This window comes from Pistacia vera, unplaced genomic scaffold (genome assembly GCF_008641045.1).
Source record: "Pistacia vera cultivar Batoury unplaced genomic scaffold, PisVer_v2 Contig1031, whole genome shotgun sequence".
Taxonomy (NCBI): domain Eukaryota; kingdom Viridiplantae; phylum Streptophyta; class Magnoliopsida; order Sapindales; family Anacardiaceae; genus Pistacia; species Pistacia vera.
The window spans coordinates 121681-147848 of record NW_022195063.1 but is presented as its reverse complement, the minus strand read 5'-3'; the positions used below and the strand labels follow the sequence as shown (position 1 = coordinate 147848).

The window sequence follows — 26168 nt, the reverse complement described above, 5'->3', positions numbered from 1 at the left end:
TTTATGAAATTCTTTCTGTTTTCTGTTTTGGTTTGCCGATCAATGCAAATGATCATGTTTGTATTCTTTCTGAAAATTCTTTTTCTAATTCTTTTCTTTTCTTTATGAAATTCCTTCTATTTTCTATTTCTTATTCTATTTTTCGTTCTTTCCGAAATTCTTTTTGTTTTCTATTTATTATTCTATTTTTCGTTCTTTCTGAAATTCTTTTTGTTTTCTGTTTCTTATTCTATTTTTCGTTCTTTCTGAAATTCTTTTTGTTTTCTGTTTCTTATTCTATTTTTTCTTTCTTTCTGAAATTCCTTTTGTTTTCTATTTCTTATTCTATTTCTCTTTCTTTCTGAAATTCTTTCAGTTTTTTGTTTCTTATTCTATTTTTCTTTCTTTCTGAAATTCTTTATGTTTTTCGTTTCTTATTCTATTTTTCTTTCTTTCTGAAATTCTTTTTGTTTTCTGTTTTGGTTTTCCGATCGGACCAGGCTGAGGCATCAATTTGGAACCCTGGCTGTGTGAGCGTATTCTGAAATTCTTTCTGGGTACAGTCCTCATTTACATGCACTTCTAGTGGACTATACAATTCTGTTTTCTATTCTGAGGCCGCTCACTGATGGCGGCGTGCATGTGGGAAACTTCTGCATCTCTGTTACCACTAGCTAATGCAATGAATGCTCACAAGTTCCTCATCGCAACAGCCCTCTGAAAACATGCTCTGTAAATCTGCAAAGTAACTAGCTAGACATTTCCAATAATTATAAAATTTCTAAAATATATGCTATGTTATGCTATGTCATGCATTTACATGCCGTCTATGCATGATCCCAAGAAACATGTCTGACTCTGGCATTTACTCAATTAATTCTAAGGCTTTTATTTCTATACTTTTCTGGAAAGCCCAAAGTTCTATTCTAATAACACACTTTACTTAAACATTTTCTATTTTATTCTTTATTTTTGAATTCTATGCATCATGTGTACGTACACGATTCTATAATTTCTACAAAATTATGTAATTCTTCAATTCTGTCATGCTATGTAAAATGTACATGTACACAAGTACATTAGCTCTCACAAATTCTACTCTTCTATAATTCTATGAGTGAGATTAAAACGGCACAATTTAACTGGGGAATGAATTCTACATTTTGGGCAATCTAATTTCTTCTATAAAAATCTATGCCACAACTTAGGTATGAAGTCTACTAATTTCCCCAATTATGCTACTAGTTTTTCTCAAACTTATATGTCACATAACCATGTCATTAAGCAACTTATTTTTCTATTGTAACCAACATGCCTTGTACAACTTTTTAAATACAAATCTTAATGTCATAAATTTGCATTCTCTTACATGACCATCAACTTCAATTGTTATACATGCCCTTCTTTCTTCTTTTCTTTTGGCTACATTATATACATTAATCTATATTGCCATATTAAACATTGTAAATTCAATCTAATATATGGCATAACATTTATACTTTGGCTAAATTCTAATTTCTTTCTAACATTCTTAACTAAACTTTTGGCCAATACAACCTATTCTCAAGATCTTCTAGCACAATTCTATAGCTTGTAATATATAATAAGGCATGAAAACTAAACTCATACCAAACAATTTCTAAAATGGTCATGTATTTAATACATAAACCAAACTTCTATTTCTTTGATGTTTCTTTTGATATCTATGCTTGGGAAAGTTTTTCTAATTCTTTATACAATAAAATCACTTATTACATATTGTTTGTAACTAATCTCAAAACAGGAAACAACAATATACTCATTTGGCCAAGCCATTATTTGGATGATCTTTCTAAATTCAAGTACACAAACTTGAGAATTTATTATGGCATATTGATATGTCATGATATAATCTACCATTCTCTATTATCAACAATACCATATCAAAGTAACAATTTAACATATAAATCCCTTCTAACACTTTCCCAAAGTCATAAGTTTCACAATTTCTAATTCAATAACTAAATAAAATGTGCTATTGAAGAAATACTAAAGATTCAAGTAACTTGAACCATGCACTAAAAGCCATATAAAATCATTGAACTAAAATGACCAAGTGATATTCTAAATTTTGGCATAACAAAATGCACTATTGAACACTAAAACTTACACTTGGTTGAGCCTAACATAACCTTTCAACTCCAATTCTTTCCTTTCTCCAACAATTTCTTCAATAAGATTTAACAAACTCATGCATGCATTTCTCTTTGAATTTTCATCAAACAATTCACATGCACATGCAAATACTTAGTTGGCCATACTTCCATATCTCTCAAAATCCACCAAAATTGGAGCAAAAACTCACTAAATCTAACTTCAAATCTGGCCGGATTCAACACTTCAAAATTTCATCAACAATTCTTCCATATTTCATCCATAATTCCACCAAATCACCACATACACATGAACTACTTCTCATGGCTGGAATTTTACACATCATTCAACATTAAAACAACCAATAATTCTCACCATACAATCACATACAAACATACAAGAATCAATCTACACAATTATTGCTCAAATCAAAACTAAAATTGGATTTACTTACCTTGAATTTGTGCAACACTAATGATATAACCTCCCTTTGCTAAAATTCTCTTCCTCTTGGACCTAAATCATATAAAACCATAAGAATTTAAAACTTTAAAGTTTAATCACACACCTTTGTGCTAGAATCTTACCTTTGGATGCTTTAGGATTGAAAATCTACAAAAATTTAAGCCAATTCCTATGAATTCTCTTTGAAATTTGGTGAAGAAGTTTGAGAGAAATTGGATGAGGGGTGGCGTGTACAAGGGATGGAATGGCTAGGGTTTAGTTTATTGAAACCTTATAACTAAATAAATATATATATTCCCATTTTGCCCTTGCACTTTTATGATAATTCCAATTATGCCATACGTGCATTTACCGATATACCCTCACTTTCAATGGATTTAACACATGTTCTTGGTCATTTTCACTCCCCAGTTTTTCATCTAGTTGTGAGTGAAAAGACCATTTTACCCTTATTCTTTAATTTCTTTCTATGACTTTACAAACATGTATTTATCTCGGCATCACATCACGTGTATTCTCCATAACCTTTCTGCCACTCTATTCTCATGGCTAGCACACTTAATACATTATATTTATCATACTCACTTTTTTTTTTGAACACGTGATTCTATGTGAAATGGCCATTTTTCCCCTATTGAAACTTTTATGGAGTTCCTATATAAAACTAATTAAATATATTCACTATGACTAGAAAATAATGTTAACCATATTTCTGAATGTGGGTATTACATGTAAACTCCAATGAACCTTTTCTGATCGTACGTATTGTGTAGTAAAATCCCTTCATCATCTAATCCCGATTAAGAATGGTTCATGACATGTCAAAACCCTTAACTTAATCTTTAATCGAATTGTCGATCGATACAATGGAACTCATCAACATGAAACTAAGTTTCATCTAACATTCATTATACTCTGGCCAGAGATTTCCCTTTTCCAATGTTTATTGACATTCATCTAGGAACTCGAGATTGGACTATTTTGAGTTAACGAATCCCATCTTGACCATCATTTGTCCTCACACATGAATAACATATGACCAAACCAACTTTTTACACAAGACATGACTAGTCTCGTGTTTATACACCATATGAACCATATGCATCCTATGTTGAATCCAATGTGATGTCTCAAGTCTAAGGGTTACTGGTACACTAGCACGATCCTATGATGCATAATTGACAACATTCTAAACATCCATGTGATTCATCGTAATTGATCGTATTCAATAAACAGTTCACTAACCTTTTATCCATGCTAATGCCTTAGTGACATACCTCTTATAATCACCCACACTAATACCATCACATGATATTCAATGGAGACATTCAACATGCCTACTATGCAATGTTATTGCCCAATTAACATTACTTGCATAGGGAATTCTTCAACGATTTGATCTTCTGAAGATTCATGTCATTCGAACATTTGACATGCAATATTATATATAATATAAATGAAGTAGTAAATCAACATGTGAAATAAGAACATTTTCTTTTATTCATAGTACATTTACAAGATATAATGTCTTAAAATCGACAACACGATTAGTTCCTAGGGCATACACTAACATAATATAGCATTTTTTTTGGCAATATACAGATAATTATTACTATGTAGAGATAAGTTGAGACCTAGAAAAATGATAACTTATTACAATATGAAATTTATTCTTATTTACAACTGACCCAAGTTGGAACCATAATTTTTTATAACTATATTGAAGTTATTCCTATATAGAGTATCACTATAGAGATGTGCTACTGTATATGTTATTGTATATATGTATATATTGTATGGGCCAAAAATCATCTTGGGCCTTATCAGGTCCAAGCATGAACCATCTATTATGTGGCCAAAGGCCATGGCCCAGTTTCGATTGGGCCTCCGTCAAGGTTCATGTCATAGGCAAGACTCATGACACCAACCTAGCTCCCCTCCAGATTGGGCCACTCAAATTGGGCCTTATCATTAGTCCATCTAAGCCCATGCCTGTTGGTCCAATATCTATTAAGGGTCCAAAATCCTACTCAAACCCTACTACATCTACTTCCTATTCAATCTTCATCCTAATTCACCTAAGATCCTAAATCTTATGTAAATTAGGACTCTCACTCCTAGAGAGGTAAGTAAATCAAGACCTTCCTATTTACTAAAGTTCTACCATTATGGACTTAAAGTCGTACTAGGATTTCGATGCTATGTTCGCTATATAAACAGAGGCTTGACCTCTCATTAAAGATTGAATATTCAATGTCGCCTACTAGCTCCTAAGTTCTTACTCTGGAGAACTATACACCTTCGTCATAATTCTAGTCTCCGACTAAACTTCTAGTAACATGTTCTTCCCTTAACCCTCACTAAATAGCCTCTTTTAGCCTTTCTAACTTGAGCGTCAGAGTGTCTACGGCAGACACCACACTGGTGTTTTACGTAAGCTTCGCGCTTGTTTTCTTTGTGTGTAGGTTCAACGGATTATCAGTGGTCTCAACCTCATAGGATCATACCTTCTTCTATAATTGTAGATTTTACTATCTATAGTTTGGTGCCCACCGTGGGGCCTTTGGCAATCAACCTTCCTTCGGTAATTTACTCTACAAAGAATCATGTTATGGCTGAAACCACAGACAATGCCTCAACATACCTCCCGGAGACTCTTACTACATTAATGCAACATCACACAGATAAGGTCATGACACTGGAAGTCGAGAATGCCAACATTCGGGCTGAGAACCAACCCCTATGAGAAAAGTTAACACAATTTTACTCTCTTGAGTTTCCAATCAACTAGATACCAGAGAATCGCTTTTGCGTCCCAGTGAACTCCATGCAACCCCTCATGACCCCAGACCCCAGATCCTTGGCTTTAGACCCTCAGTCTTCCCAGCTTCAATCATCCTTAACGGATGGCCCGGTTCCCGCCATTATAAACACATTTGACCTAGCCATGCAAACACGACCTTTATGAACCGACCCATCACTCACCTTTGACCAAGCTACTCCACTTATCCCCAATAACCAACTACAAACAACTGCCACCATCAGCCACCCTATCCACATGAATGTAAGTGATCCTCCCTATCTCCAAGTTTCACTCGGCTCGGCTCTTCCTCATGGGTCGGGTGTGTTAGTGAGCGACCCAGTTACGCAGCGGAAAACAAAAACGTAAACTACATGGATCGTTCCTTAGAACCAAGATCTGGGTACAAAAATCACAGTTTATACAAAAATGATCAAATCTGCAGAAAAATCAGTTCAAGGTTTAAGAAACATACGCACGTTTGGAGGCTCCTCCAAGTTGTCTCTGAACATATTTTGCTACCGACCCAAGTGTAGGATCGAACCCACGTAGTCCACACGAAGACAATCACAAAGAACTAAGGAGGGATTTGCTAGATCCTCCTTAGCTTTAAGACACAAGAAGAAAAATCAAAAGAATTTGATTTCAAAGCAAAATAGCAATGTGGCATGGGAGAGAGTGTTTTGGGGTTGTGTGTTTTCTTTCTCAATCAAAGAATGAATCATTTAAAAATCACACACACCTTTATCTTTTATAGTCATATTTTAGTTGCCCTATTCCCTTATGGAATAGGCTTGGGCTCCAACCCAAACACCCCATGTTTCCAAACACTCCCAATTAGATATTTATTTTAATTCATCATTATCTTCAATAAAAATCAATTAATATATATATATTAACATTTAACAATAATGATAATTTATTTAAATATATGCAAACACATATTTAAACGTAATTTCACGTATTTAATTTTTTCTAATAAATTAAATAAAGGCTACGACCTTCGCAAATTTAATTGCACTATGAAATTACTAAAATACCCCTTCGCCTAAAAGGATGAAAACACCCTTCTTTCTTCCTAGCTCTTAAATTATCTTCTATGTGTGTGACCCATAGGCTCCTCATCATACCGGCAGTGTATAGTATCGCGATTAACATCAATTAATCATCTCACTAATACACAGACCAAGATTGGCCCCTAGCAAGGCATCATGGCCACCTGATAGATTCAGATTCAGCAAAGTAGCTACCTGTCAACGATATGGCTACCGTACAATTCGATCCATTCATCATACTTTATCTCAACGAGATGAAGGCATAGAAATAGTGTCAACCTTCGGTTACTCTCGATATTATGTATTCAGTTTCTGGACCAATGACCTGTATTATAATCTGGATAAAGAAACAACTCAATCCCACTGTGGCCACAGTTCTAGTGTCATTGCCATATACTGAATTGTGCTGTGAGATAACTTCTCCCATACTCGGGAGTGATGAATCTTCTGTCAATCCACCATAGTCTTGATACACTCCTCAATGCAGTCAATCACCACCATATTGACAGCTCTAAATAGAACTGCATTAAGCTAGTGTCAAACTACACCAATCGGTGCACAAGGCGCTCCGGTGATCTCAAGTCTAAGGATCACATGTATCACCATTCGTTAGAGGATTTGTTCCATAGACACTGGGGTTACCATCTATATGGAATCCTCTGGTGGATCAGTCTAATGAACTTGCTGCGGTATATCCGCCCACAACAAGTACCCATGTGTTACACCAGGTTGTTACCAAACAACCTTGACAAGTGAGATCAGTCACTGCCTTTCGACAGGGTCATTCAACACTATGATAGCCTTAACGTATTATCTGTGCCCTTACTTCAGAATAATACTGGGGCTACGGACATTTCTAGAATGGCCACCATATGTGCTCATAGGGTTCTCACTATCAAGATTTGAAATACTTGATACCCTCATCACGGTTCTACCATTCTAAAGACATATATCAATACATATTGCAATAATAATGATTTACGTGATATAGAATAAAATGCCTTTTATTATTGATTAATGAACATTATTACAAAGAGTCAATTCTACAATAATTGATTGGCTCTAGGGATCTACTCTACTCCCACTTGCACTATAGCCAATCATTCATGTATTTAATACCAAATGATCTCAAGTTCCTTTCATGCTTCTGCTGTGACAGAGGCTTTTTCAGTGGATCTGCGAGATGGTCGTCAATATGCACTTTACTAATCTGCATGTCTTTCCTCTCAACTATCTCTCTGATGAGATGGAATCGTTTGAGTATGTGTCTGGACTTCTGATGAGACCATGGTTCTCTGGCTTGAGCTATTGCTCCATTGTTGTCATAATAGATGTCTATAGGATCAACTCAACAATCATGGGAACCACACCAAGTTCAGTAACGAACTTCTTAATCCAGACTGCCTCTTTGGCCGCATCTAAAAATGCAATATACTTAGCCTCCATTATAGAGTCCGCTACAATGCTTTGCTTGGAGCTCTTCCAGCTCACTGCATTGCCATTGAGACAAAATACAAACCCTTATTGTGATTGATAATCATCTTTATCCATTTGGAAACTAGCATCACTATATCCTCTTACAGTGAGCTTATCTTCCCCTCCATAAACCAAGAACATATCCTTAGTCCTCTTCAGGTACTTAAGAATATTCTTGACAGCCATCCAGTGACGCTTACCTAGATCTGATTGATATCTACTACAAGTACTCAAAGCACATGAGACATCAATTCGAGTACATAACATGGCATACATGATGGATCCAATTGATGATGCATATGGGATCCTCTTCATCCTATAAGTAAACGGTCCCGTATACGTAGCAGAAACAAAAAATATAATTCAGGGATCGTTTACATGAGCCAAGATCAAGGGTATAATTTTACAATTTTATCATAATAAGAATTTGCAGAAATATTAATCATGAGTTAAGAGAAACATATGCACGTTGCAGGCTCCTCCAAATTTGTCAACGAGTGTTTTGCTACCGATCCAAGTGTAGGATCTAACACACGTAGTCCACACGAAGACAATCTCAAAAGAACCAAAGAGGGATTTGCTAGATCCTCTTTGGCTTCAAGATTAAGAAGAAAGCAAATCAATTGAATTGATTTTTTAGGCCAAAATGTTTTTGCCGTGGGAGTGTTTATCAAAAGGGGCTACTGTGTTTTTTTTTTCAAAGAAAAATTGTCTTATTTAATTAACGCACTTTTTCTTTTATAGTGAATCAAGTTGCCCTAATCCCATATGGAATAGGCTTGGGCTCCAACCCAAACGCCCCACGTTGCCAAACACTCCCAATTTGATATTTTATTTTATTTTCCATCATTATCTCAATTAAAATCAATTAATATATATTTGAACATATATTAACATTTAACAATAATGATAATATATTTAAATATGTGCGAACACACATTTAAACGTAATTTCACTTATTTAATTTTTCTAACAAATTAAATAAAGGCTACGACCTCAGCAAATTTAATTGCACTGTGAAATTACCAAAATACCCTTTCGCCTTAAAAGACGAAAACGCCCTTCTTTCTTCTTGGATCTTAAATTATCTTCTATGTGTGTGACCCATAGGCTCCTCATCATATCGGCAGTGTATAGTATCGCGATTAACACCAATTAATCGTCTCACTAATACACAGACCAAGATTGGCCCCTAGCAAGGCATCATGGCCACCCGATAGATTCGGATTCAGCAAAGTAGCTACCTGTCAACGATATGGTTACCGTGCAATTCGATCCTTTCATCATACGTTATCTCGACGAGACGAAGGCATAGAAATAGTGTCAACCTTCGGTTACTCTCGATATTATTTATTCAGTTTCTGGACCAATGACCCGTATTATAAACTGGATAGAGCAACAACTCAATCCCACTGTGGCCACAGTTTTAGTGTCATTGCCATATACTGAATTGCGCCGTGAGATAACTTTCTCCCGTACCCGGGAGTGATAAATCCTCTGTCAATCCACCATAGTCTTGATACACTCCTTGATGCAGCCAATCACCACCGTATTGACAGCTCTGAAAAGAACTGCGTTAGGCTAGTGTCAAACTACACCAATCGGTGCACAAGGCGCTCCGGTGATCTCAAGTCTAAGGATCACATGCACCACCATTCGTTAGAGGATTTGTTCCATAGACACTGGGGTTACCATCCATATGGAATCCTCTGGTGGGTCAGTCCAGTGAACTTGCTGTGGTGTAATCGCCTACAACAAGCACCCATGTGTTGCACCAGGTTGTCACCAAACAACCTTGACAAGTGAGATCAGTCACTGCCTTTCGACAGGGTCGTTCAACACTATGATAGCCTTACCGTATTATCTGTGCCCTTACTTCAGAATAATACTGGGGCTACGAACGTTTCTAGAATGGCGACCATATGTGTTCATAGGGTTCTCATTATCAAGATTTGAAACACTTGATACCCTCATCACGGTTCTACCATTCTAAGGACATATATCAATACATATTGCAATAATAATGATTTATGTGATATAGAATAAAATGCCTTTTATTATTGATTAATGAACATTATTACAAAGAGTCGATTCTACAATAATTGATTAGCTCTAGGGCATCTACTCTAACAGGGTGGACAACTTTACTAAACTCCACTTAGCTCTACTCATCCTCATGGGTTGAGTGGTCCCTAAACTACCCCCTTCATCATCCATGCTGGTCGAAGCACCCGAATAGTCACACTCGGGTTGACTCATCTTGAATGGATGAATAGAAACCTAAACAACCAAGCAACCACCCATGATGGAACCAACTCTGGTGTCACTCCATATGACTCGGCTCATCCTAATACATCGAGTGGGAGAGAAACCCATCACCAAGCCATATTTGTGGACTTACTGTCCACCGCCACACCCCTAAGCAAATATTGATGAAAAAATTGGCTGACATAGAGGCTATGATGAGGTGCATACCTGTAATGCCCACATTGAGATAAGTAACTTAACTTATGCCCTTATACCCTTAGTTGATTTTTTTTGTTAAAGTTATTTTGAGAAAATGTGAAGAAAATGCCTTAAAATTTCATTAGGGGTAAAACGGTCTTTTCACTCATAATTAGTTGAAAAAAGTGGGGAGTGAAAAGAAATAGAATTTCATGGAGAAGTTAATAAAAATGAGGGCATTATTGTAATTGACTAAGGGACATAGATGAAATTTCTTAGAAAGTGCAAAGGCAAAATGGGAAAGTAGAAGTAACAAATGAGATATCTTGGGTCCATTCTTGAAAACTCTATCATTCTCTACTCCCTCACACGCCACTTTCATCTCCAGATTCTCTCATTTTCTTCATCAAATTTCCAAGGCAATTTAGAGGATTTTTGGTTGGATTTTGGTAGATATTCAATCCTAAGCATCCAAAGGTAAGAGTTCTTGCAATATGATGTGAGATTAATTTTTAAAGTGTTGAATTCTTATAGTTATAGGCTTAGGGTTTAAGAAGGAGAGGAGATCTACCCAAAGAGAGAGTTTCTAGTGTGGAACTACCCAAGATCAANACCGTGCCGGTACATGGCCCATCTAAAACCGATTTCCTCGAGCCTAGAGGAATCGGTGGGTCACCTAGGGGTCCTGTAATAAATATCTTAAGTCTTCAAGTATGGTTGCCTCGTCCTTTGCTCCGTCTTTAAGTACATTACAAAAATATCATTTTACATTTACAATTAAATTAATATTAATTAATTTTACATCAACAAATTTAGAAACCTCGATTTACATTCGAGGGGAATGAGATGAGAAGAGAATGTACATTGAGAAGAGGAGATAGGCAGGACACGCAGGCCATATTTAATAAATTTACAACCATACATACCCAAAAATTTTAAAACAATCACCATAGGTCTAAGGCTCATGTACCGGACACCATGCAATATACAAACAAGTACATAACATACATTTAAAAAACAATCAATTTTTGAATTGGGTGGGTTTATTAATTAATTACCCTTTTATATGTGTAGAATGATTATTGGCTTTATAGGTTATTAAAAATTGTAGATTGCTCCCTTCGCGAAAAATACAGAATTGGGAAAGGTACAGACTTCGCCACGGCGAAGGTTTTATCTTCGCCGGGGCGAAAAATTCCAAAGAGCACTTCGCCGCGACGAAACCTGGAAATCCCCAATATGAATAGTTCGCCTTTTTTTTTTGCAGTTTTTGTGTAATAACATGAATCCAAATCAAATCGAACGTACAAACATTCGACCAGGATATCAACCAACCAATATAACATTCATCAGCACATTATTAAACCAATTTATCATTTGAATCATTCATCCAAAAGCAGATTTTGTAGATTTTTCAAAAATAACATGCTATCAACCAAATACATGTTATAAATCATACAATAAACTGTAAAAATTTGATACCCGAGGCTCTGATACCAATGTTAGTGAACGACCCAGTTACGCAGTGGAAAACAAAAACATAAACTACATGGATCGTTCCTTAGAACCAAGATCCGGGTACAAAAATCATAGTTTATACAAAAATAATCAAATTTGCAGAAAAATCAGTTCAAGGTTTAAGAAACATACGCACATTTGTAGGCTCCTCCAAGTTGTCTCTGAACGTATTTTGCTACCGACCCAAGTGCAGGATCGAACCCACGTAGTCCACACGAAGACAATCACAAAAAACTAAAGAGGGATTTGCTAGATCCTCTTTAGCTTTAAGAAATAAGAAGAAAAATCAAAAGAATTTGATTTCAAAGCAAAATAGCAATGTGGCGTGGGAGAGAGTGTTTTGGGGTTGCGTGTTTTCTTTCTCAATCAAAGAATGAATCATTTAAAAATCACACACACCTTTTTCTTTTATGGTCATATTTTAGTTGCCCTATTCCCTTATGGAATAGGCTTGGGCTCCAACCCAAACACACCATGTTTCCAAACACTCCCAATTAGATATTTATTTTAATTCATCATTATCTTCAATTAAAATCAATTAATATATATATATTAACATTTAACAATAATGATAATTTATTTAAATATATGCAAACACATATTTAAACATAATTTTACTTNTGCAGAATGACTACCTCAAAATATTTTTAGTCTAATGATCTATGATTGATTTCAAGTATGGGAATGTTGTTGGTAAAAAAATACTAGTTCTCTAATGATATTTTTATATGCCATAATGCATTCTCACATTCTCACATTTGCATTTAGAAAGAATAGTAAAGAATGAGCATAGTTCCATGCACATACACTTGGATGAGAATAGTAAAGAATAAAGAAAAAGAAAGAAAAGAATTAAAGGTAGAAGTATTATCTAAAGAAATATACTTAAAGAAGAATTCAAATCTGAAATTTTACTTAAAGAAATGTAAAAGGAAAAGAGAAGTGAAGGTTGTTGCGATGGGGGACCCGTGAGTGACAGAGAAGAATAGTCCCACATACAGGCCGCCTTCAGTGAGCGGCCTCAGAATGAGAAAGAAGTAAGTGTATAGTACGTTAGAAGTGTATGTGGATGAGAACTGTACCAACAGAATTTACCTACATGCATGCTGCCTTTAGTGAGCGGCCTCAGAATCAGAAAGAAGAGTTGTACAGTCTGATAGAAGTGCATGTAGATGAGGACTATACCCACTCACATGGCCAGGGTTCCGAATCCATGCCTCAACCAAGTCCGATCAGCATAGAAAGAAAGAATAGAAAGAAAGAAAGACAGAATAGGAAGAAAGAACAGAAAGAAAGAACAGAATAGAAAGAAAAGAAAAGAAATTGCATTTTTATGCATTTATGCATATGCATCATGGCATTCATATTATTCAGAATTAGTTTCTCTAGTTCTGCTTACTTGTTAGTAAGTGAGAAACAAGAATATAGAAAGAAGAGAGAGAAAGAATATAGAAAGAATAGAGAGAAAGAAAAAGAGTAGAGAAAGAACAGAGAAAAAGAAAGAAATGTGTTGTAAGGAAAGAAATTCAGAAGTTGAACAACGTAGATAAAGGAGTAGCCTAGTGGGTTTACTTACTGAGCAATTAGTGCTCACCCCGTTGTTTTCAATCTTTTTGCAGGTAGTAGATGAGAGGCGGTCGGAAGAAGTGTCAAGAAGCGGAAGGAGCGAGCAACACTGTCGAGACTATTTCGAGAAGTTTTGTTACATGATGTAAATTTTGTTTAAAAAAAAATTGGGTCCATTATTTTAAGCTCATCTACATGTATATTTTCTTCTATATATTTAGTGAGTTTTACTGTAATTTTACGAGTATTCTAGCTAGAAAGAAAGCATAACATTTTTGGTATTAGAGCAAAAATTTTGGGATTTGACAGTGTGCCTCTTCCGCCGCATTGATGCTCCATAGCCGACCATTGTAAGTTATTTCTTTCTTTACTTGTAGTAGAGTGTTGGTGTTATGAAGATGAGACGTAGAACTCGGGCAGGCAATAAAAAGGTAATGAGTATGGGTGAACCTTCCAACCCGTCAGAATTTACTCCCCTTGTCCTCGATGAAGCGAGGATCCTTAATTATTCAGTAAGTCTTGGTAGAGACTCAGGGAGGCTCGATATCGGAGAGAGTTGAGATCCCAACTATTGTATCGACCCCCAAAGAGGAGAGAGAGAGACTAGTACCCCCGATAGTGCATAATCGTATTGAGCCAATTATGGGTTGCCTAGTCAACATCAGCCATCAGAATTCAAGGGTACGACGGACCCTCTAGTGGTAGAAAAGTGGTTTAGGTCCGTGGAGCGTACGACAACACTGTTAAAGCTGATGCCCCCAATAATAGAGAGGTGAGAAATAAGAAAAGATTTCAACCCAAGAAGAACATGAGGGATTGGCAGAATAAAAGGCCGAGAACTGTCCCATCAAGATAGAGTTACCAGATGGTGTTAGTGTGGTAACTAAGGAGATGCTTCCAGAGGAGTTCGTAGTGATCCATGGAAGGGAGTTGCCAGTGGATTTGATAGTATTTGATATGCCCGACATGAGCACAATGGTGATGTCCCACGACTAGAGATTCAAAATATGGTAGTAGTCCGACAGTTTTTAGATGTATTTCCGGAAGATTTGTCGGGTTTACCTCCGAAAAGAGAATAAGAGTTCAGTATTGAACTAGCACTAAGGACTGCACCAATTTCTAAAGCACCTTACTGGATGGCCCCAGCTGAACTTCAAGAGTTAAAGAAGCATCTTCAGGAACTCCTAGATAAGGGTTTTATCCAACCCAGTCATTCTCCCTAGGGAGCTCCAATTTTATTTGTGAAGAAGAAAGATGGATCCCTACGGATGTGTATAGATTACAAAGAAGAATAAGTACCCGATACCTCGTATAGATGATTTATTTGATCAGCTGAACGAGGCAGCTGTATTTTCAAAGATTGATTTGAGGTTAGGTTATCATCAAGTAAGAGTGGCAGAACAAGATATTGTTAAGACTGCTTTTCAAATTAGATATGAGCATTATGAGTTTGTAGTGATGCCTTTTGGGTTAACCAATGCCCCAGCAGTCTTTATGGATTTAATGAACCAGGTGTTTCACGAGTATCTGGATCAATTTATAGTGGTGTTTATTGATGATATCCTAGTTTATTCTAAGACAAAAAAGGCGCATGAAGAACACTTAAGATTAGGGCTACAGCGAGTGAAAGATAAGAAGCTGTTTGCCAACTTTTCTAAGTGTGAATTTTGGCTGGATCAAGTTATCTTTTTGGGCCAACTGTTTCTAAGTGGATGCTAGTAAGGTGAGAGCAATTCTAGAATGGCAAAATCCAAAGACATCTTGGGGCTAGTAGACTATTACAGGCGGTTTGTAGCAGGTTTTGCTCAGTTAGCTAAGCCGCTTATAGCTCTTACCAAATAGAGGACTCCTTTCATGTGGTTAGATGAATGTGAAGACAGTTTTCAAGAGCTAAAGAGAAGATTGACCATAGCTCCTCTTCTTGTGTGACCTTAGGAAGGTGTAGATTATGATATTTATATAGATGCCTCGTTTTGGGGACTTGGTGCAGTGTTGAAGTAGTTGGGTAGGGTAGTAGCTTATGTTTCTCGACAGTTGAAAGAATATGAGACAAGATACCCTACGCATGCTTGAGAGTTGGCTGTTGTAGTTTTTGCACTAAAAATATGGAGGCATTATGTGTATGGAGCAAAGAGTAACATTTATACAGATCATAAGAGCTTGAAGTACTTTTTCACCCAAAGGGAGCTGAATATGAGGCAAAGGAGATGGTTAGAGTTGGTAAAGGATTATGACTGTGAAATTAAGTATCAGCCTGGAAAGGCCAATGTAGTAGTTGATGCCTTGAGTAAAAAGGCCTACGTGTCCCAATTCACACGACAGAAAGAATTAGTAGAAGAGTTGTGTAAGGAATAAATGGAGGTGATACCAGGAAGGCTTGTCAGGTTAGACATTCAGCCTACTTTACTGGAAGAGATTAAAGAAAAACAGGTTGTTAATGAGTGGTGTCAGAAAATAAGTCAGCAAGTGATTGAGGGCAAGATATCAAAAGTCCACCGGTTAGATGGTGTCCTCCATTTTCGGAATCGTATATGCATTCCCCAAGATGCTAAGTTGAAGAGAAAGATTCTTGCGGAGGCTCATGATACACCATATATACTGTTCATCCTAGAGGAACCAAGATGTATCAAGATTTAAAGAAAAGTTATTTGTGGTCAGGTATGAAGAGAGATATTGGAGATTATGTGACTAAGTGTTTGATTTGTCAACAAGTGAAAGCAGAACACCAAAGACCACCAGGTTTGCTTTAGCCACTCAGAATTCCTGAATGGAAATAGGAAAGTATATCAATGGATTTTAAGTTTAGAAGGAGTATAATGCAATATACGAAGTCAACCTATTTTCTTCCAGTAAAGGATAGTACCACCTCAAATCAGCTAGCTCAGATTTATGTCAGGGAGATAGTTAGATTCCATGGTGTGCCCAAGACAATAGTGTCAGATAGAGATTGCAGATTTGTGTCTGCTTTCTTGACCAGTTTACAGAGAAACTTGGGTACTAGATTGGCATTTAGTATAACATACCATCCTCAGATAGATAGCTAGACTGAGAGAACAAATCAAATATTTGAGGATATGCTGAGAGCATGCTGTATAGATTAGATCTCCATGAGATTGGGATGAGATAGGAGAGAAAGATGAGTTAAATACAACTCTTGGGCCGGAGATTACTCAGAACATGATAGAAGATCACCCGCTGATCAAGCATAGAATGAAGCAAGCCCAAAATAGACAGTAGAGTCACACATATTTAAAGAGAAAAGATATGGAATTTGAAGTGGGTGATAAAGTGTTTGTTAAAGTTGCCCCCTATAAGCGAGTGATACACTATGGCGGTAGAGGAAAGTTAGCACCAAGATACATTGGTCCCCTTTGAAGTATTGCAACGAGTTGGGAACGTAGCTTATCAGTTGGCGCTCCCACCTAGTATGAACAAGGTGCACAATGTGTTCCATGTTTTGATGCTTCGAAGATATGTTAGTGATCCCTCCCATATATTAAGAATAGAAGAAGTGAACTTAGAATAGAATCTCGTTTATGAGGAGCAACCAGTATAGATCTTAGACAGACAATTAAAGGGCTCCTAAATAAAAGTATTCCATTCGTAAAAGTCCTATGAAGGAATCATATGGTAGAAGAAGCAACATGGGAGGTAGAACAAGACATGTAGAACTGCCATCCCAAATTGTTTGTTTGAATTTCGGGGATGAAATTCTTATAAGGGGGGTGGGGGGAGAATTGTAACGCCCACGTTGAGGTACGTAACTTAACTTATGCCCTTATACCCTTAGTTGATTTTTTTTTTTGTTAAAGTTATTTTGAGAAAATGTGAAGAAAATGCCTTAAAATTTCATTAGGGGTAAAATGGTCTTTTCACTCATAATTAGTTGAAAAAGTGGGGAGTGAAAAGAGAGAGAATTTCATGGAGAAGTTAATAAAAATGAGGCCATTATTATAATTGACTAAGGGACATAGATGAAATTTCTTAGAAAGTGCAAGGGCAAAATAGGAAAGTAGAAGTAATAAATGAGATATCTTGGGTTCATTCTTGAAAACCCNTTTTTTTTTGTTAAAGTTATTTTGAGAAAATGTGAAGAAAATGCCTTAAAATTTTATTAGGGGTAAAATGGTCTTTTCACTCATAATTAGTTGAAAAAGTGGGGAGTGAAAAGAGATAGAATTTCATGGAGAAGTTAATAAAAATGAGGACATTATTATTGTAATTGACTAAGGGACACAGATGGAATTTCATAGAAAGTGAAAGGGCAAAATAGGAAAGTAGAAGTAATAAATGAGATATATTGGGTTCATTCTTGAAAACTCTATCATTCTCTACTCCCTCACACGCCACTTTCATCTCCAAATTCTCTCATTTTCTTCATCAAATTTCCAAGGCAATTTAGAGGATTTTTTGTTGGATTTTGGTAGATATTCAATCCTAAACATCCAAAGGTAAGAGTTCTTGCAATATGATGTGAGATTAATTTTTAAAGTATTGAATTCTTATAGTTATATGCTTAGGGTTTAAGAAGGAGAGGTGATCTACCCAAAGAGAGAGTTTCTAGTGTAGAACTAACCAAGATCAAGGTAAGTAAATCTAACCTTAAGTTTGATTTGAGTAAGTTTGTAGAGATTTGTATATGTATGTATGTGCTTATGTTTTTGAGAAGTTTTGATGAGATTGATACTTGTTGATAATTAAAATTCAGCCATGAGAATGTAGACTTTGCCTAAATGGTGATTGATGGAAGTTTGGTTGAATTTAGAAAGAGTCTGAGTAGACTTTATGGAGTGTATTTTCTTGGCCAGGTTTAGTTTTGATTTAAGGGAGTTTTGCTCCAAGTATTGGTGGCTTGAGAAAGAAGTAGAAGTGTAGCCAAATTAGAGTTTGAGTATGCAGGCAATTTGTTTGATGAAAATCCTAAGAGAAAACATGTTACCATGGTTGCCCTGTCATAGCCATGACTGTCTAAGTGATTTTTGGGCATCTTACCGATTGAATTGAGTTGATACCTAAACATAAAAGTTGTAGCCCTGTCTCTAAGCTTTAGAACGAGACCAAGATCATAGCAATCCAATGTGTATAACTCGAGATATGTCTTCTTGAATATGACCTGTGCAGAATGACTACCTCAAAATATTTTTAGTCTAATAATCTATGATTGATTTCAAGAATGGGAATGTTGTTGGTAAAAAATACTAGTTCTCTAATGATATTTTTATATGCCATAATACATTCTCACATTCTCACATTTGCATTTAGAAAGAATAGTAAAGAATGAGCATAGTTCCATGCACATACACATGGATGAGAATAGTAAAGAATTAAAGGTAGAAGTATTATCTAAAGAAATATACTTAAAGAAGAATTCAAATCTGAAATTTTACTTAAATAAATGTAAAAAGAAAAGAGAAGTGAAGGTTGTTGCGATGGGGAACCCATGAGTGACAAAGAAGAATAGTCTCACATACACGCCGCCTTCAATGAGCGGCCTCAAAATCAGAAAGAAATAAGTATACGGTTCGTTAGAAATATATGTGGATGAGAACTATACCAACAGAATTTACCTACATGCACGCCGCCTTTAGTGAGTGGCCTTAGAATCAGAAAGAAGAGTTGTACAATCCGATAGAAGTGCGTGTAGATGAGGACTGTACCCACTCACATGGCTAGGGTTCCAAATCCATGCCTCAACCAAGTCCGATCGACATATAAAGAAAGAATAGAAAGAAAGAAAGTAAAGAAAGAAAGAATAGAAAGAAAGAAAGAATAGAACACAGAAAGAAAGAACATAATAGAAAGAAAGAAGAGAAACAGAAAACAGAAAAGAAATTGCATTCTTTATGCATTTATGCATATGCATCATGGCATTCATATTATTCAGAGTTAGTTTCTCCAGTTCTGCTTACTTGTTAGTAAGTGAGAAACAAGAATATAAAAAGAACAGAGAGAAAGAATATAGAAAGAACAGAGAGAAAGAAAAAGAGTAGAGAAAGAACAGAGAAAAAGAAAGAAATGTGTTATAAGGAAAGAAATTCAGAAATTGAACNACAATCCGATAGAAGTGCGTGTAGATGAGGACTGTACCCACTCACATGGCTAGGGTTCCAAATCCATGCCTCAACCAAGTCCGATCGACATATAAAGAAAGAATAGAAAGAAAGAAAGTAAAGAAAGAAAGAATAGAAAGAAAGAAAGAATAGAACACAGAAAGAAAGAACATAATAGAAAGAAAGAAGAGAAACAGAAAACAGAAAAGAAATTGCATTCTTTATGCATTTATGCATATGCATCATGGCATTCATATTATTCAGAGTTAGTTTCTCCAGTTCTGCTTACTTGTTAGTAAGTGAGAAACAAGAATATAAAAAGAACAGAGAGAAAGAATATAGAAAGAACAGAGAGAAAGAAAAAGAGTAGAGAAAGAACAGAGAAAAAGAAAGAAATGTGTTATAAGGAAAGAAATTCAGAAATTGAACAACGGAGAGAAAGGAGTAGCCTAGTGGGTTTACTTACTAAGAAATTAGTGCTCACCCCGTTGTTTTCAATGTTTTTACAGGTAGTAGATGAGAGGCGATTGGAAGGAGTGTCAAGAAGCGGAAGGAGCGAGCAACACTGTCGAGACTATTTCGAGAAGTTTTGTTACATGATGTAAAGTTTTGTTTATAAAAAAAATTGGGCCCATTATTTTAAACTCATCTACATGTATATTTTCTTATATATATTTAGTGAGTTTTACTGTTATTTTACGAGTATTCTAGCTAGAAAGAAAACATTACACGGTCTCGCTACTGATCTAAGTGTAGGATCGAACTCACGTTGTCCACATGAAAATAGTACAATAGAGACCAGAGATTGGTTTTGCTAGATCCAATCCTTAGCTTTAAGGATTCAAGGTTTGGAAGGATGAAGTGAAGAAGAAAGGAAGAGAGAAAAAAAATTCTCTCATAGTTTTTCACTCCCACGACTCAAAATGAGACTTGTACTTTTGCTATAGGTCCCTGTTTAATTATTTAGTTAAATATGAATATTAATATTAATATTAACTTTAATAATTAAATTCGTAATTTTGCTAGATAACTCCAATAATAAAATTGGACACAGGCAATAACCTCAGTAAATTTAATTACATAGCAAAATTACCAATATGCCTTTTCGTCCAAAAGACAAATATACCCTTCCATAGTTAACCACCCTTAAACCGTCTCCTTAGTGTGTGACCTGTAGGCTCCTCATCATACCGGCAGTAAGTAGTATCGCGATTGACATCAATCAATCGTCTCACTATGTACAAACCAAGATTGGCCCCTAGTAAGGCATCATGGCCACCTGATAGATTCGGATTCAGCGAAATAGCTACTTGTCAACGATATGGTTACCGTGCAATCAAATCCTTTCATCATTTGTTACCTCATCGAGACTGAGGTATAGAAATAATGTGAACCTCAGTTATCCTCGATATATTTGTATTCAGTTACTAAACCAATGACCGGAATAATAAATTAGATTGAGCAACAACTCAATCCCACTGTGATCATAGATTTATTGTCATTGTCATTAACTAAATTACGTCGTGAGATAACTTCTCCCATACCTGGGAGTGATGAATCCTCTATCGATCCACCATAGTCTTGATATACTCCTTGATACAGCCAATCACTACCATATTGACAGCTCTAAATAGAACTGCATTGGGCTAGTGTCAAACTACATCAATCGGTGCACAAAACACTCCGGTGATCTCAAGTCTAAGGATCACATGCACCACTATTCGTTAGAGGATTTGTTACATAGACACTACGATTACCATTTATATGAAATCCTCTGGTGGGTCAGTCTAGTGAACTTGTGATATAATATGAACAAGTTGTTTTGCTAGGAACGTGTTGAGGATGATCGAATTAGAACCCTAAGGAAACTAAGTCCTTAAAACCCTAATCTTGAGACGTCATAAAGGTTGATCACTCCCTTTGATAAGTTAAGATTTAAGCATTCAATCTGTTAGAGAATATGCCCTAGAGCCAATCAATTATTGTAGAATTGACTCTTTGTAATAATGTTCATTAATCAATAAAAGACATTTTATTCTATATCGCGTAAATCATTATTATTGCAATATGTATTGATATATGTCCTTAGAATGGTAGAACCGTGACGAGGGTATCAAGTGTTTCAAATCTTGATAGTGAGAACCCTATGAGCACATATGGTGGCCATTCTAGAAACATCTGTAGCCCTAGTATTATTCTGAAGTAAGGGCACAGATAATACTGTAAGACTATCATAGTGTTTAATGACCCTGTCAAAAGGCAGTGACTGATCTCACTTGTCAAGGTTGTTTGGTGACAACCTAGTGCAACATATGGGTGTTTGCTATAGGCGAATACACCGCAGCAAGTTCATTGGACTGACCCACCAGAGGATTCCATATGGATGGTAACCCCAATGTCTATGGAACAAATCCTCTAACGAATGGTGGTGCATGTGATCCTTAGACTTGAGATCACTAGAGCGCCTTGTGCATCGATTGGTGCAGTTTGACACTAGCCTAACACAGTTCTATTAAGATCTGTCAATGCGGTGGTGATTGGCTACATCAAGGAGTGTATCAAGACTATGGTGGATAGACAGAGGATTCATCACTCCTGGGTACGGGAGAAGTTATCTCACGGAGCAATTCAGTATATGACAATGACACTAAAACTGTGGCCACAGTGGGATTGAGTTGTTGCTCTATCCAGATTATAATACAGGTCATTGGTCTAGGAACTGAATACATAATATCGAGAGTAACCGAAGGTTGACACTATTTATATGTCTTCGTCTCGTCAAGATAACGTATGATAAAAGGATCGAATTGTACGATAACCATATCATTGACAGGTAGCTAATTTGCTGAATCCGAATCTATCGGGTGGCCATGATGCCTTACTAGGGGCCAATCTTGGTCTGTGTATTAGTGAGATGATTAACTGGTGTTAATCGCGATACTATATACTACCGGTATGATGAGGAGCCTATGGGTCACACACATAGAAGATAATTTAAGACTCAGAAGTAAGAAGGGCGTTTTCGTCTTTTTAGGTAAAAGAGTATTTTGGTAATTTCACAGTGCAATTAAATTTGCTGAGGTCGTAGCCTTTTATTTAATTTGTTAGAAAAATTAAATAAGTGAAATTACATTTAAATATGTGTTAGCATATATTTAAATAAATTATCATTATTGTTAAATGTTAATATATATATATATATATATTAATTGATTTTTAATTGAGATAATGATGAATTAAAATAAATATCTAATTGTGAGTGTTTGGAAACATGGGGTGTTTGGGTTGGAGCCTAAGCCTATTCCATATAGGAATAAGGCAATTAAAATGTTACTATAAAATAAATGTTTTAATAGTAAAAAGTTAGATAAATTCTTTTAACTCATTTCATTGTAAAAGAGAAAACACACAACCCCTTTTTGCTCTCTCCCACGCCAGGCTTGGTTTTGATTGAAAATCAAAATACTCTTCATTTCTTCTTGTTTCTTAAGGCTAAAGAGGGATCTAGCAAATCCCTCCTTAGTTCCTTGCGATTGTCTTTGTGTGGACTATGTCGGTTCAATCCTACACTTGGGTCAATAGCAAAATACATTCAGAGACAACTTGGAGGAGCCTCCAAACGTGCATATGGTTTCTTAAACTCTAGATTAATTTTCTGTAGATTCTTATTTGATATAAACTGTAAAATTGTAGCCTGATCTTGGCTCTATGGAACGATCCTTCTTATATTGTTTTTTTTTTCCGTTGCCTCAATGGATCGTTTCCGAACACAATCAAGAACACAAGAAGGCAAAGCAAATAACTTTATGAAATAGAATTGCAATTGATAATAATATGTCCCCAAAAAACAAGATGGCTGCCTTTTTATAAGCAACAAACCTAAAAGAAAACCCTAGCTTATGAAAAACGGGTTAGGCTAAGTACAAGCGAATTAGGCTAAATAAACCTTAAATAAATAAAGATTAAATAATCTAATGATAATTAAAACATAAAAAAAAAAAAAAAAAAAAAACGAAGATTAAATAAACAAAAATTAATTTCTAAATTAATCCTTGCATCCAACTTGATCTTCCGAATCTACCCCTTGCATAAAATGATAATAGGCCATCCTTGGTGAAGCTTTGAAATCTTCGAATTTAGTCTTAGAGTCTTCTAGTACAGCCACTTTGTATTGCACTTCCATAATCAAGCCTTGCAAAGCCTCTTTCATCCTCTTTGTCTTTGCCCTAGTTATTGGACCGCCAATTCCTTGCAAAAGATCTCGAGAATATTTGGGAACATCAACTTGGTCAGCACCTCTATCTCCATTATTCCCCTTCTTTTCGAAAGGATTCGTCCTCGAATCTCCTACATCAAACAAAGATAAATCAACAACATTAAAAGTTGCACTAACATTACCATAGTTGCTTGGCAAATCTAGCTTGTAGGCATTATCATTGATCCGCTCCAAGACTTGAAAAGTCCCATCTCCTCGAGGCTACAATTTTGATTTCCTTTGTGTGGGAAACCTCTCCTTACACATGTGCACCTAAACCCAATCTCCAGGTTGGAAGACAACCTTCAAACGCCCCTTATTGGCTTGCTTAGCATATTGCTCATTCTTCCTTTCAATGTTGGCCTGAACTCTGGCATGTAAATCCTTCACAAAATCTTCCTTTTTCTTACCATCAAGATTAGCGTGCTCATTGGTAGGCAAAGGTAAAATATCCAAAGGTGTTAAAGGATTAAAGCCATAAACAATTTCAAAAGGAGAAAATGAAGCAATAGAATGAACAATCCTATTATATGCAAACTCAGTATGTGGCAAACACTTCTCCCACTGCCTTAAGTTCTTTTGAATGATAGCACGCAACAAAGTAGTGAGCGTCCTATTAACTACTTCAGTTTGACCATCTGTTTGAGGATGTACAATAGTAGAAAATAACAGTTTGGTTCCTAATTTATTCCATAAAGTGCGCAAAAAATGACTTAGGAACTTAACATCTCTATCACTAACAATTGTCGTAGGCAACCCATGCAAACGAACCACTTCTTTAAAGAACAAATCAACAATATGTGTTGCATCGTTTGTTTTAGAACATGTAATAAAATGAGCCATTTTACTAAACCTATCACAACAACAAATATGTTATCCTTACCACTTTGAGTCCTTGGTAATCCTAAAACAAAATCCATCGATATATCAATCCAAGGTTGATTAGGTACAGGTAAAGGGGTATACAAGCCATGCGGTCTAACTTTAGATTTTGCTTGCCTACATGTAATGCACTAATCACAAACGGATTGCACATCATACTTCATCTTAGGCCAATAAAAATGCTCACGTAATATATCTTAAGTCTTTAGAACACCATAGTGACCCATCAAACCTCCCCTATGACTTTCCCTAACAAGCAACTCACGAACAGAACAAATAGGCACACATAATTTATCTTTCTTGAATAGAAATCCTTCATGCCTATAAAAATCACCAAATGCACACTTATCACATGCATTCCATACTTGGCTGAAATCAGAATCCTTGGCATACAAATTCTTAAACAATTCAAAACCAAGTAATTTAGTTTGCAATGGAGTAAGTAATACGTACCTCCTAGACAATGCATCAGCCACAACGTTTTCCTTCCCATGCTTGTATTTGATTACATAAGGAAACGTTTCTGTGAACTCCAACCACTTAGCATATATTTTATTAAGCTTACCTTGAGTCTTTAAGAACTTCAAGCTCTCATGATCCGAATGAATGATGAATTCCCTTGGCCACAAGTAATGCTGCCATGTTTGAAGAGTTCTCACTAATGCATAAAGCTCCTTGTCGTAAGTAGGATAATTCAACGCTGCCCCACTTAGCTTTTCACTTAAATAAGCAATTGGTTTGGAATCCTGCATCAAAACAGCTCCTATTCCAATCCCGGATGCATCACATTCTATCTCAAAAGCTTTATCAAAGTTAGGCAAACACAACAAAGGTGCATTAGTTAGCTTATTTTTCAAAGTTTTGAAAGCCCGGTCATGCACATCATCCCATTTAAAAACAAGATTCTTTTTAACAAGTTCATTCAAAGGTACAGTAATAGAACTAAAATCTTTAACAAACCTTCGATAAAAACTTGCTAAACCATGGAAGCTTTTCACCTCGTTCACATTCTTAGGTGTAGGCTAGTCCCTTATTGCCCTTACCTTTTCTTCATCAACACTAATACCTGTTATCTTGTTAATAGCTCGGCAATCCACACATATGCGCCATGTTCCATCTTTCTTTGGGACTAAGAGGACAGGAACTGAACATGGGCTGAGACTCTCCTTTACAAATCCTTTTTGCAATAGCTCATCCACTTGCCTTTGTATCTCCTTCGTTTCCTCGGGATTAGCTCTATAAGCAGGTCGATTTGGTATAGCGAAACCAAGTATGAAGTCTATTTGATGCTCAATTCTTCTTAGAGAAGGTAATCCATGGGAAATCTCCTCAGGAAATAGGTCCTCAAATTCCTACAATAAAGACACGACAACACTAGGCAAAGATGAGTTAAGGTCGTTAGTAGAAAGATAAACATCCTTGTACATAAGTACAAGTACTTGTTGCCTCGCCATCATTACACTCTTAACCTCATGTTTTTCAGCAAGTATACTAATTCTTTTATTTTTCTCTCCATGTTGCTCACTTTTCTCTCCTTTTTGCTC

General features: G+C 36.1%; 1 pseudogene; it reads right to left on the bottom strand.

The window, feature by feature from the left end:
• Positions 1 to 26168, bottom strand: part of LOC116124105 — a 51825-nt pseudogene that overhangs the window by 24013 nt on the left and 1644 nt on the right.